The sequence below is a fragment of the Schistocerca cancellata genome, chromosome 5 (assembly GCF_023864275.1).
Source record: "Schistocerca cancellata isolate TAMUIC-IGC-003103 chromosome 5, iqSchCanc2.1, whole genome shotgun sequence".
Taxonomy (NCBI): Eukaryota; Metazoa; Arthropoda; class Insecta; order Orthoptera; family Acrididae; genus Schistocerca; species Schistocerca cancellata.
In genome coordinates this window covers 110,092,913-110,107,422 of record NC_064630.1, presented here as the reverse complement: position 1 = coordinate 110,107,422, position 14,510 = coordinate 110,092,913, and the positions used below count along the sequence as shown (strand labels likewise).

At 44.6% G+C, this 14,510-nt stretch overlaps 1 protein-coding gene across 1 annotated transcript in view; it reads left to right on the top strand.

The window, feature by feature from the left end:
• Nucleotides 1-14,510, top strand: part of LOC126188386 (nephrin-like) — a 1,033,277-nt gene that overhangs the window by 773,544 nt on the left and 245,223 nt on the right. The gene's annotated exons all lie outside the window — the stretch shown is intronic.

The window sequence follows — 14,510 nt, the reverse complement described above, 5'->3', positions numbered from 1 at the left end:
AGAAATTCTGCAACGTACGGCCATTCAGCATGATGCTCGCTCACGCTATTCCATTACCACCAAATATGTCTCCTTTCACAATGTTCCCGTGTTGTATCGACTACCAGGCTCTCTCCAGAGACGAGAATCATTTTGCAAACTCAAGCGCGTTTCATCTGGGAAGAGCAAATTGATCCATTCATTCAAGGTCCAATTCTGGATTGTTGACTCCCCAATACGAAGTGCATTCAAGTTCTAAGGCCTCCGATTTCTTTTCTAATTAACTACTCACCCGAAATCGATGAAACTTGCGTTACTTCTCGACGTAATCGCCCTGCAGACGTACTCATTTTTCACAACGCTGACGGCATGATTCCATGGCAGCGGCGAAGGCTTCTTTAGGAGTCTGTTTTGAGCACTGGAAAATCTCTGAGGCAATAGCAGCACGGCTGGTGAATGTGCGGCCACGGAGAGTGCCTTTCATTGTTGGAAAAAGTCAAAAGTCACTAGGAGCCAGGTCAGGTGAGTAGGAAGCATGAGAAATCACTTCAAAGTTGTTATCACGAAGAAACTGTTGCGTAACGTTAGCTCGATGTGCGGGTGCGTTGTCTTGGTGAAACAGCTCACGCGCAGCCCTTCCCGGACGTTTTTGTTGCAGTGCAGGAAGGAATTTGTTCTTCAAAACATTTTCGTAGGATGCAACTGTAACCGTAGTGCCCTTTGGAACGCAATGGGTAAGGATTACGCCCTCGCTGTCCCAGAACATGGACACCATCATTTTTTCAGCACTGGCGGTTACCCGAAATTTTTTTGGTGGCGGTGAATCTGTGTGCTTCCATTGAGCTGACTGGCGCTTTGTTTCTGGATTGAAAAATGGCATCCACGTCTCATCCATTGTCACAACCGACGAAAAGAAAGTCCCATTCATGCTGTCGTTGCGCGTCAACATTGCTTGGTAACATGCCAGACGGGCAGCCGTGTGGTCGTCCGTCAGCATTCGTGGCACCCTCCTGGATGACACTTTTCGCATTTTCAGGTCGTCATGCAGGATTGTGTGCACAGAACCCACAGAAATGCCAACTCTGGAGGCGATCTGCTCAACAGTCATTCGGCGATCCCCCAAAACAATTCTCTCCACTTTCTCGATCATGTCGCCAAGCGGGCTTGTGCGAGCCCGAGGTTGTTTCGGTTTGTTGTCACACGATGTTCCGCCTTCATTAAACTGTCGCACCCACGAACGCACTTTCGACACATCCATAACTTCATCACCACATCTCTCTTTCAACTGTCGATGAATTTCAGTTGGTTTCACACCACGAAAATTCAGAAAACGAATGATTGCACGCTGTTCAAGTAAGGAAAACGTCGCCATTTTAAATATTTAAAACAGTTCTCATTCTCACCGCTGGCGGTAAAATTCCATATGCCATATGGTGCTGCCATCTCTGGGACGTATTGACAATGAACGCGGCCTCATTTTAAAACAACGCGCATGTTTCTATCTCTTTCCAGTCCGGAGAAAAAAAATCGGAGGCCTTAGAACTTGAATGCACCTCGTACAAAGGCCCTCTCTATGCTGGAGTGAGCGAGATGCATACAGCCGGACGTGTGGCCATCAGCGCTGCTGTTCTTCGTCTCCAATACCCAGTCTGTTGCGAGAAAGCAATTCCTCGGGCAGCTGCAAGCTCTGAAGCCAATTGTCTTTCACGTGAAGGCCGATTTCGTTGGCCACTTACGGACGGGTATCGGTCCTGCTGTGAGATTCTTGTTTTCGTTCGACCATGTACTGGCCTGCCACGTACATCTTAGTCGTGAAACTGTTGCCAAAGCCTCTAAATGACATTTCGTGGCACATGCAAGTATACTGAGACATACGTCAGTGCCCGTTTCCTGAAGGCCAAGTATTCTACCGTAAAAAAATAGCCAAAATTGGGTCTTTACGGCATTACGTTGTCAGCTTCACCTAAATGCTACTCTCTGCTCACTGTGAAATGACTAACAAGACTGAGGACGGAGCCGTATAACGCACGGCTCGTGTTTAACTTTCGGTTACGATGCTATTCACAGTACGAAGCACTCTTTTCCTGTGCAGTGATAAACATTAGGATTCGCAGGTAGACATTTAAGTTGATGTTGTGTGACTGGTGACCATTCTTCTTTTCATTTTTGTGTTTTCGTGATTAGGCTATGATTAACTTTTGGACGCTAGTGCACATCAATACTCTGCAAGCCATCACATGGCCTCTGGTGGAGTGTACTTCCTGTACCCCTACCATTTTTCCTTTTTCTCTTTGGGTAGTGAACAATACATGAAAAAATTATTGCAAAGCCTTTTCCTCAAAAATGGAGGCCCCCCACTCTCTAACTTGCAAAAGCAGCATCTGAAAAGGTTCTAGTGTGAGCTCTACGAAAAAGTTCATACTTCCAAAATTGAATCACAGAACGCGTGTGTGCGAAGTTGTCCATACGTCTGGGTGTGGTCACTCGTTAATATGGGGCCATATATGGTGTAGGACACAAACGGTTGAGGGGTAGCGTTTTAGGGCAGAGCGAATAGTGTATATCGCCAAGCCGTGAGAAGAGTACCTAGGCAACACTCTGACCGGGTGGTATAATTTTTGGCGGCTTTATACTGCTAACACCGACGGTTCATGTAAGGCTGCAAGGATTGTTAGTATTATGGAACTTACTGTTGTTTCTGAGCACCGACGATGTCTCCGAGGTCAAGGACAGAGAACTCGATTCTGCAACATGCCAAGGTCTTCATCAGGGCAGCCATTTTAATTATAAAACCAGCCGCTCAGTGCCAATTATCATGTGCCGTTTGTGTGTGATTCTGTTGCTGTTAGCTTCCCGTGGCTGTCGGTTGTTTGACTGTTTGCTGCTAACAAAGCCTGTCGCTCTTTCTGTGATGTTTACCGACCTAGTTGTATGCTTCTGCGTGAGCTAGGATGTTTCTAATTTCCCGTTACTGGTCATTCCGCGGGATGCACGTGGGAGGAAGCAATACGGTGGTTAGCTTTCTCAGTTTTAAAAGTGAATCATACCGCTGTGCAGATCGGTTCTCTTTTAGCTGACGTTGCAAGAGCTTCTCCGTGACGCTTTAGACTTTACTAAATGAACCGTTGGCGAAACGCGCTGCTATCCTTCGAATGTACTCCATATCGTCTGTGAATCATATCTGTTAAGAGTCTTAGACTTTCGAGTAGTATACAAGTATTGCTCAACGATGGTTTCGTGAGCAACATCCTTCGTGGGTAGACTACACTCCCTAATGATTCTTCCAATGAACTAGTGTTCCGTATGACTTTGTTTTATGTGGTCGTGCCATTTTAAATAGTTTCGAACGCATACTCCTAGCTGTTTAATGGATGTTACTTTTTCCAGTGATCGGTAATCGGGTAACCATACAGTAAGGGGTTTTTCTACATTTTAATGCAGAATACTTTCCTTAACAAACATGGGAATTATACGGCCAACCGGTTGCAAATAACTGTTTGCTACAATTGACCTCGACCAAGGTTTAAACACCCTTCGTACATGTCTAAACCTAGATCTGTTGTATCAAACAGTTATTTGCAATCGCCTGGCTGTATAATTCCTATGTTTGAAATTTGTTTACGTTTGCTAAGAAACACCATGTTTAAAACTGTCCTTTCCTTATGTTTATGTTGAGGTCAGCTGCCAGTTCTTTCACCAACCACCGTGTCTTGTCGGGACTTCCGGCATTACATTATAATTTTCTGAATGAAGAACATTACGGAGCCACAGACGTTATCCGCATTGTCTTTTACGTGTGTTGCGAACAGCTGCTCTCATACAACACTCCTCCGGACACTTCAGGAGCTACACTTAGTCTGAAAATCTCTCTCTGTTAATAAAGGTGTGATGAGTTCCATTTACTAGCAACTCTTCAATACAATCACAAACCTGGTCTGATATCCCGTACGCTAGTATTTTCTTCATTAGGCGACAGGGAGGAACAAGTGAAAAGTCAATAACGACAAAGGGTAACGAATTCATTAGCATTAACTGAATTGGAATTTACCCGTGTGAGAAATAGAATGGTTTAAAAAGATTCGTCCAGGTTCAAAACACTGTATCTCCCTGCATGAATTGCGTCAGTTGTGGTAATTAGTTATATACCTCTTTATTCGGACCCTGCGATATTTTCTCCTATGGCAAGATCCTAGCTTGTGGTGGTGTTCTGAAGGCTTTTTCTGTATATATTGTTTCTACTGGTAGAAGATTCCTTTTCTGAGCTGTGATTGTCAGACAGAATGGAGTTTCCCCTTAAATTATCTATATCTACATCTATATACCACAAACCATCTTACACCGAATGGCGGAGGGTACTTTATGCACTACTATCTGTCCCTTCTTTCCTATTCCAGTCGCTTATAGTTTGCGGCAAGAGAAATTGCTCGGAAACCTCTGTGTGGGCTCGAAACTCTCTAATTTTATCTTCGTCGTCCTTTCGCGAGGTATATGCAGGGGGAATGTACTATTGGTTGATCCTTCTAGGAATGTACTCCTCGGAACATTAACAGTAGGCCATAACGCGATGTAGAACGCCTCTCCTGCAGCATCTACCATTTAAGTCTGCTGACTTTCTCCGTGATGCATAAAAACGCCTACAAAATGAATCTGTTATGAAGCGCGTTGCTCTTGTGTGGATCCTCTGTATCTCCTCTGTCAGTCTTGTCTGGTAGGGAACCCATACTGAGGACCAATATTCAAGTATATCACGAAAGAATGTTTTGTAAACTACTTTCTTGGTTGATCGACTATATTTCCTCGGGATTCTTCCAGAAAATCTTTCTGCATCTTCCTTGTCCGCGACTATTTTTATATAGTCGACCCACTTCAAAGCGATCTAGATACATTGTGGAAATAACTATTCCCAGTGATTGTCCTGCTGTTTTTTGATCATACAATAAAGGTCTCTCTCTGTATGTATTTGCAGTACGTTGTCCGCCTCCGTAGCGTAGCAGTAGCGTTACCGCCAACCACGCCGTTGTCCCGGGTTCGATTCCTGGCAAGGGACTCATGTTGTGTGTCCTTCATCATCATTGACTCATAAGTCAGAACCGGACAAGAGCAGATAATTCAGGAAGATTAAAATCTATGTGATGTTAATATGAAGATCCTTCTTAATAATATTCTGGCACGACGATCTTTGAATTCCCCCTTATAAAACAGGCCGTGCTGTTTTGCACGGCTATCCTGCAGACCCCCACGTGAGCTATATTTTCTTATAGAGGACGCATTTCGAATAGTTCTCTCATGTTCGCTCTTCTATTTAGATACCCCTGCCCCGAAATGCTTGGAGTGCTTTTCGGGACGGTTATCTTGGTCACCAGTAGCACAAGACGCTTTCTTCGTCCATTCCACAATTCATTATCTTCGCAGTGAATTCAAAACCTATTCTTAGAAGACTTTCACGGATAACCTGATGTATGCCAAACTGTTGCCGTCCACTACAATGGCTAACTATGACGATTTTTAATTGACACTGTGAAACGTCCCCTTAGAATAATTATACACGACTGTGCTTAAAGTGACACACAATATTTTTTAGTGCAACGCAATCTGACTTTCAGAAATACCTACAAGGGAATGGCCCTGACTAACATTAACCTGTACCTTTCACAAATCACTTACCTCACCAAAAATTTTCGTTTCTCGAACTACTGCAATACAGCGAGCGCCACTACTGCCAGCTAAATAAAAGATTGAAACTACTGAAGGCACTAACTACTGATAGGGATAGTTAGCAAATGAAAGATTTTAATAGAGAACAAACAATGTATTTACCTTAATATCATCAAAAGTCATAATATATGTAATTTCAAAACTCCGCCATTTCCTTCCACACATCCACCACTGCTGGCGGCTCACCTCTTAACTGCGCAACGCTACGCGCTGTTCACATCCAGCTGCCGCTGCCCAACACTACAATGGCAGACAACAATGCAAACTAGCTACAGACTGCACACAGCACAGCCAGTGATTTTCATACAGAGCGCTACGTAACGTTGCCAATAAGAAAACCTAAACAGGCTACTTACAACTGTCCTATTAAATTTAAATGACTGACGGAAGGACAAATTATTGTACCAGTGAAATATCAGATCATCACTATTTTATTTAAATTGGAAAGTGAATTTTTAATGACATACAAATATACAGTTTTTTCGACTTATCTGAAACGGCGCGGATAAATTTTGACCCCAAAAGTTATTATTTACTTTCGTAAATAATTTGCTCATGTTAACGATTCCCTTCGATACGTCATTCTGTCTTCCCGCTATGTTCCGCACGATGAATGTTTACTGCAATAACTACAGACTGTAAAAGAATCAAATAGAATTAATGTATATACACAATAAATTAACGAAAAAGAAATTGCTATTTAATTAAGGAATGCCGATGATTTATGGAGTGAATTATGTAAAAGCGAAAGGTAATAGAAAAGCTTTTAGGTAGATGAATGCAACCATAGTAGGCAAGAATCTTCCACGTTACGTGTTATCTGTATCACAAGCTACTTATTTATTTATTTATTTATTTTATAAAACTTTATTTCTTGCAAGTGTGACATCATATTCTCCTGTTACCCATTACACACTAACACGGTTTCGTAAACAAATTTTCGACACAGACTTCATAGACTAGTAAGTTTCATTGAAAATCTATCACTTCTAATGACGTTCTTCAGCTTCTCCTGGCATAGATAATGAGACCAATAGGAACATTTGCACTTTGTCATCATTAGGTACGAAACTGACGATGGCAGGGTTGGCACTTGCCGAAGTATCGTGTCTGCTGGATAACGAGTTCCGATCTTACTTTTTGTCATAATTCTCCAAAATTGCACATCAGTAAAATGTAATTCTAATCTTACACGAAGTACACGCAACATGCACTGTATTGTCATACACAAGCTTGCCGTCAATCAGCAAGTGAATGTGCAGACCTGCGTTAACAGCGGCGTCTAGCAAGACAAGCCAGATCCATTAGCGCTGCCAGCACGCAATAGCGTGATCGGTGCAGATACCGTCGATGTAGCGTTCACGCGGCGCTAGACGTTTAGTCGGCACATTCTGGGAACACAGAGAATGCGCCGGAGAGCAGCACCTGCACGTAACCTACTACGAAATAGCCCGGGGTTATCGATTCGTCCAGCTGCCAAGAAGAAGCTGTGGCCGATGACACAATACTCTGAGGTGACAAAATTCGTGGGCTAGCGATATGCACAAATGCAGGTGACAGTAGTATCGTGTACACTAGTTATAAGAGAGCACTCCATTGGCGGAGCCGCCATTTGTACTCAAGTGATGCATGTGAAAAGGGAGCATTCCGTTTCGGGAATCGTTAGGGAATTCAATATTCCGCGATCCACAGTGTTAAGAATGTGCCGAGAATGCTAAATTACAGGCATTGCTTCACACAAAGGACAACGCAGAGGCTGACGGCCTTCACTTAACGGCCGAGAACAGCGGCCTTTGGCGTAGGGTTGTCACTGCGTCAAATAAGCCCAGAAATCAATGTGGGACGTACTATGAAAGTATCCGTTTGCACAGTGTGGCGAAATTTGGCATTAACAGGCTATGGCAGCAGCCGACCGACGCCACTGCATTTGCTAATAGCACGACATCGCCTGTAGCGCATCTTGAAAGCTCGTGACCATATCGGTTGAGCCCTAGACGACTGGATAACCGTCGCCTAGTCGGATGAATTCCCATTTCAGTTGGTAAGAGCTATTGGCAGGGTTCGAGTGTGGAGTACACCCAACGAAGTCATGGATACATTTTGTCAACAAGCCACGGTGCAAGTTTGTGGTTGCTCGATAATAGTGTGGAGTGCGTTTACATGCAATGGGTTGGGTCCTCTAGTCCAACTGAACGAATCATTGACCGGAAATGGCTATGTTCGGCTACTTGGAGGCCATTTTGAGCCAGTCACGTACTTCGTGTTCCCAAACAAGGCGAATACATATAGACGACAAGGCACCAAGTTACCGGGCCGCAGTTGTTCATTTGAAGAACGTTCTGGACAGTTCGATCAACGATCTGGCCACCCGCACCGCCCGACATAAATTCCATCGAACATTTGTGGGACATAGTCTAGAGATCATTTGTGCACAAAATCTTGCACCGGCAACAATTTCGCTATTACGGGCGGCAGCAGAGGCAGCACGGGTCAATATATCTGCAGGGGACTTTCAACGACTTACTGAGACCATACTACGTCGAGTTTCTGCACTACACCTCAAAAAAAGAGGTGCGACACGATGTTACGAAGTATCCCATGGCTGTTGTCTCCTCAGTGTACGATTCATATGGCCATTCACACAATTTACGACAGCTTGAGCACACCAATGGATGGTCACCGTATAACAATACATGCAGTCTCCCGTACTATGGCTCATGTTGTTTCTTCTAAGCAGGTAACAAACAAGAAAAAAATTTGAAATTTGTGGTAAGGTCTTATGGGACCAAACTGCTGAGGTCATTGCTCCCTAAGCGTACACACTACTTAATCTAACTTAAATTATCTTACGCTAAGGACGCCCAAGACCGCGCGGCTACTCCGCGCGGCAACAACCTAGAAACTTTCTGGTTACTGAGATTTTCTCTTTATTTAGCGACTATGTAGCCATGTGTAATTTTTTAGGGCTTCGTCTCCGTTGCTTTTTACTCGTGAGCAGATGCAGATTGTCGTATCGACCATTAAATATTACAAAATATGTTCTTAAAATGTTAATGTAACCGACGTTCTGGCCGTGTTGCAGCGACCGTGCTTAGAGAGTAGGTTCTTATAGCGGAATGTGGGTAAAACTTCCAAGAATCACAAACACATGCAAAGAGATAGAGAGGTATGTGACAAGTAAAATGCGATTACGAAGCTGAATGGAACTCTATAATTCAATTCCCGTGTGAGCGTTCTTGCTTTGGAGATAAATAAGTATTTCAAACAACTGCAGCAACAGTAGTTTCCTACGTCGGTGCTACCCATTTACAGGATCACTTTAAGTCAAAAACTACGTGTGTGATATCGTTATAGCCTGATAAATGACAAAAGAGGAAATCAGGAAGACCGTTCGTTTTTCTTTGCCGAACTTCGTTTTATCATGTGCTCGGTCAACAACGCGTTAAGCAGACTGCCAGAAACTGAAAGTCGTACCATGAAAACACTGGCTGAACGCTGCCTGTTGTACTCCGGTGAACACGTATGGGAAATCGTTAAAATATCATCCTTACGCTAGCTAACTGTCAGTATTTTCAGTATAGAAAAATACCACACCTTCAAATGAAGAATGTTGTGAGTGCATAAAGACAACTGGATGTGTGAAACAAACGGTGTTGGAAACTTTCAGGCGGACATCGAAACGCAGAACGCCCAGCGTGCGCCAGCTTGCGTCCCATCGCTATCTGTCGGTCATTGAATTAGGTCTTATCCTTGGCGCTAGCAGATGGTTCAAATGGTTCAAATGGTTCTGAGCACTATGCGACTTAACTGCTGAGGTCATCAGTCGCCTAGAACTTAGAATTAATTAAACCTAACCAACCTAAGGACATCACACACATCCATGCCCGAGGCAGGATTCGAACCTGCGACCGTAGCGGTCACGCGGTTCCAGACTGAAGCTAGCAGATGGCACAGACTACTCGTTGTAGTGCAAAAACAGTTGGTGACTGGTCGAACTCGGTACAATAGTCCCTCAATACGGTCTGCATCACGAACAGATCGTAGTATTGTTAACTAAGTAGTTTTTCTTGTTTTCATCCATACTACTTCCTCCCAAAATATGGAAAGCAAAGAAAAAAGGTGTGGCTGCATCCTTTGAGTCTTGCCACAAAGTCCCTATCATTGAAAACGTGTTATGTCCTACCTGGTGCCAGAAGGAACTCCTCTCCACAATCAGGCCCTGAAAACCACCCGTAGCCAATCACACGCCATGTCACCATCCACCGACGGCTTTGCTTGAGTGCAGTAAGGTGGAGCATGTGGTCAACACACCGGTTCCTAGCCACTCTTGTCACACGTTACCAACCTTGGAACCACCACAACTTCTCAACCGGTCTTAAGAGCTCGAGTGCTCCCCGTGCCAGTCTATAACTGCTTACAGTCTCTGGAGTTGGTCTCTGTCCCTCTGCACAGTTTTCAGCCGCTCTGGTCGATTAGCTACTGTGATGGACGAAAGAAAGGCATTATATTTTTACAACTGTGTTTTTCACTCCTTTCATGTCTGAATAACCTTCGTCATTTGATTTCTTTTTCTGATTTACACTCTTGAGCAGCAATGCACAAGTTTTGTGGTTCCCTTTTGACTGCGCTGGAACTGACGTTGATTCTTGCAAATAAAATAGAGAACAAGTGCGTCTTAATATGTCTGATGATCATACACTTGTCTTGGCCGTCAAAAAGTTCTTTCTTTGCTTTAACTTCGCAGACACGTTTCTTGTTATCCCAACCCTACATTTATGCCTTAAGAATGCAGTGTAAGACGAAATACAGAAATGTACAATAGAATACTATTAACATCGATCCCTAGTATCTTGTCGCTTGTAATCATTCTATTACCACATCAATGCCCACACTGGCTCAGACACCACTACATGTTCTGAGATAAACAATCTTTGCTACGAGGGAGCGAGCTTTACAAAGGCTCGCTACATTTTATTAATTAATATTAAAATGAACTAATGCATAGTACACCAAATTACAAAAAACATTAACGCACTGTTACCGACGGTCACTCCTTACCTTAAAATCGAACAGCACTGAAATGTAGCTCTTACGCCTTTACATCTTACGGCTCATTTACTAATTTGTTTCATAAGTGAAGTTAAATGGAAATGGAAATGAGCCTTTGGCATCATTGGGCGGGAGTCCCTTGAAGGGGCAGGATCGGCCGCCTTGGCGCAGGTCTTATTACATTCGACGCCACATTGGGCGATCTGGGCGCCGTATGGGGACGAAATGATGATGAAGACAACACAACACCCAGTAGTTGAGCGGAGAAAATCCCCGACCCAGCCGGGAATCGAATGAGGGCCCGCAGGACGGCAATCCGTCACCCCAACACTGAAGTTAAATAATAGATGTAGGCTACTTGTAACAAACGTTGACATGTCGCAGATGTCTATTGTGATGTGCAATATGATACTGTTACTAGCGATGCTTAGTAGCAAAGATTGTTTACCTTATAACTCGTTGTACTGCCTCATCCAGTTTGGGCATTGATATTGTAAAGAATGCCTATAACTAAAAAGGTACTGCGTAACGATGTAAAAGGTATGTTTTCGAGCTTCAATACTTCACTGTAACGGTCCGCAGCTCGTGGTCTAGTGGCTAGCGTTGCTGCCTCTGGATCACGGGGTCCCGGGTTCGACTCCGGGACGTGTTGGGGATTTTCTCTGCTCCGGGACTGCTTGTTTGTGTTGTTCTCTTCATCATCATTTGTAAGAGTGAGTAGATTGAATTGTGAAAAGAAAATGGACTGCGTAGAAAATGGGACTTTGTACAGTCGCTGCTGATCGCGCAGTTGAGCACAAACCAGACATCATCATCATCATTCATTGTAACGCACGTTTTTGTAGTCCGTCATAGACTGTATCCTTAAGCCAGATTTATGATAGTTGGGTAGCCCGAAAAGAGTCATGAAAAATAAGAAAATGATTAAAAGTATCGGTAACAAAGACAGTCTATAATCATCAGTGATAACACGGTCGCAATATCACTCGAAATGTACCTGTCAGAAACTTCGACCTACATTCAGCATCGTGGCTGCTGTAGGGCCTTGAGATAAGACAACCACTTCGACATCTTATTAATTTTAATTTTAATAACCAACAGCCTCAGTTGCACCATTTACCTAGGTTTCAGTAGGCATTACCCAACCTTCTTCAACCTTGGGTTATCCCGATTGAAACCTAGGTAAATTGTAGGTAAACGGTGCAACTGAGGCTGTTGGTTATTAAAATAAGGTCCGTAGGTGGCACCGAAGGTGTTAACGTACTGCCTGACTGGGAGAGGGAAGGGGGTGCAGCTCACGCCCAAATTAATGTTGCACCCCCTCCCCATGGTCACGTCATAGGAGGGAGCGAAAAAAGAAGGATTAAAAAGCATATGTACTCTTTGCTGCTCCGGATCACGTTCGGATTTCGTCGAATGGTTTTTAAAAGACCCTAGTGATTCCAATCTACAGCAGAGCAAAAATTGCTGTCGCGCTACACACCAAATGTGTCAAAACACGTTCACTGTGGTTGCAGCCCCACGATGTCCTTAGAGTAGGATTGGAACGCCGAAGGGGTGGCAACACTGCGAACTGTAAAGTGTGGGAATCAACGCTCCAAGTGAAGGGGTGGTTCCATTGACTCCCTTCATGCCACTCCCTGGAGCGTTTTCGTGTCAATTCTGAGCGGCGTTGTGCCTGAAATGGTTTCCTCGGCCATTTCAAAAATGGTTCAATTGGCTCTGAGCACTATGGGACTTAACATTTATGGTCATCAGTCCCCTAGAACTTAGAAGTACTTAAACCTAACTAACCTAAGGACAGCAGACAACACCCAGCCATCACGAGGCGGAGAAAATCCCTAACCCCGCTGGGAATCGAACCCGAGAATCCAGGCGTGGGAAACGAGAACGCTACCGCACGACCACGAGAAGCGGGCTCAACTCAATTTGTTGCGGTTCTGACCGCCATTGCAGTGGCATAAAAAGAAGGGACTGAAATGTTGGGGGTCTAACGACCTTCCCTCGTGTGACACGTGGGAGATAGCACTGTGCAGAATTGTGATGATATTTGGTGCTAATGTGGCATCATTTTACTGCTCACATGAACTTCTGAGCTGTGGCCTTCTTTGGATGTGTTGACATTTAGCCGTCTGAAGCTTCGCTTAACCCCAGGCTATCGTCGCAGAGGGCCACACTTTTGCGCCGTCACAGAATACGGTTGTAGACATCCTTGAGCCAAATTTCAAACTTTAGCGCCGGAATAGGAGACAGTTACTGGGTTTCAAAAAAGTTACCCTTTAATTAGGTTGCGTAGTGAAGTTATTGTCACCACTGTTGTTATTTAACTTGTTAGAGGGAATTCGTGGGCCATGTGTCTGTGAATTGTGTATACATGGTGCTGTGTATTATTTTTTATGTATTGTGTTACCTGAAGCGTAGATTGTGGATAAGCCCAGCACTTCTCTAAACAAGCGTTGGTAACAGCCTAAAAACTACAGTCAGCCTGGCCAACGCCCCAGACCTGCTGTCTGTTGTCGTCCGCAAGGATTCGATCCGTGGCAGGATCACCTCCTTGTCCCGCAAGCCATGTCTCGCCATTTACATCGCTATAATGATTACACGATTGGCCACCATGAACGTCAGAAGACATTTTACTCATAACGTACGCAATGATACGCATTCAAACAATATTTTTAACTTTATCTGTGGAGCCATTTCACAGAAATACTCTCATGCTCATAAATTAAGGATAATTTCAGAATGTGGTGCCACACAACGTGGCACTGCACAAAACTGGCGCTAATAGCATAGGCACATAGGGAACACACACGACACAGGTCTGTAAGTCCACGGTATTGGTGATAAATTGAGAAAACCGTCCCGAAACACGTGAGCTACAAAACGCCACAGTTTCCTGCGCTTGTACCCCGACATGAATATGGGATATGATCACTATGCACACGTACACAGGCCGCACAACGGGTTGGCATACTCTGGAAAGGTGGTCGAGCAGCTGCTCGGGTATAGCCTCCCATTCTTGCACCAGTGCCTGTCGGAGCTCCGGAAGTGTCACACGGGTTTGAAGATGTTCAGCGATACGTCGACCGAGAGCATCCCAGACGTACTTGATGGGGTTTAGGTCTGGAGAACATGCAGGACAGTCTATTCGCTTGATATCTTCTGTTTCAAGGTACTCCTCCACGATGGCAGCTCATTGGAGCCGTGCGTTATCATCCATCCGGAAGAAGGTGGGACCCGCTGCACCCCTGAAAAGCCGGACATACTGGTGCAAAATGGCGTCCCGATGCACCTGACATGTTAAAATTCCTCTTTGAAAAACATACAGGGGTGTACGTGCACCAATCATAGTCCCACCCCACACCATCAAACCATGATCTCCATACAGGTGCCATTTAAGGACATTAAAGGGTTGGTATCTGGTTCCTGGTTCACGCCAGATGAAAACCCGGCGAGAATCACTCTTCAGACTATACTGGACTCGTCCGTGAACATAACCTAGGACCACTGTTCCAAGGACGTGGTACTGTGTTCTTGAAACCAGGCTTTACGTGCTCTCCTGTGACCAGGGGTCAGTGAAACGCACCTTGCAGGTCTCCGGGTGAATAAACCACGTCTCTTCCGTCGTCTGTAGACAGTGTGTCTGGAGACAACTGTTCCAGTGAATGCGGTAAGGTCCCGACAAAGGCTACCTGCAGTACTACGTCGTCGTCTGCGGGGGCCACACTGATGGAGAGATATCGGTCTTCTTGTGGTGTTGTACACTG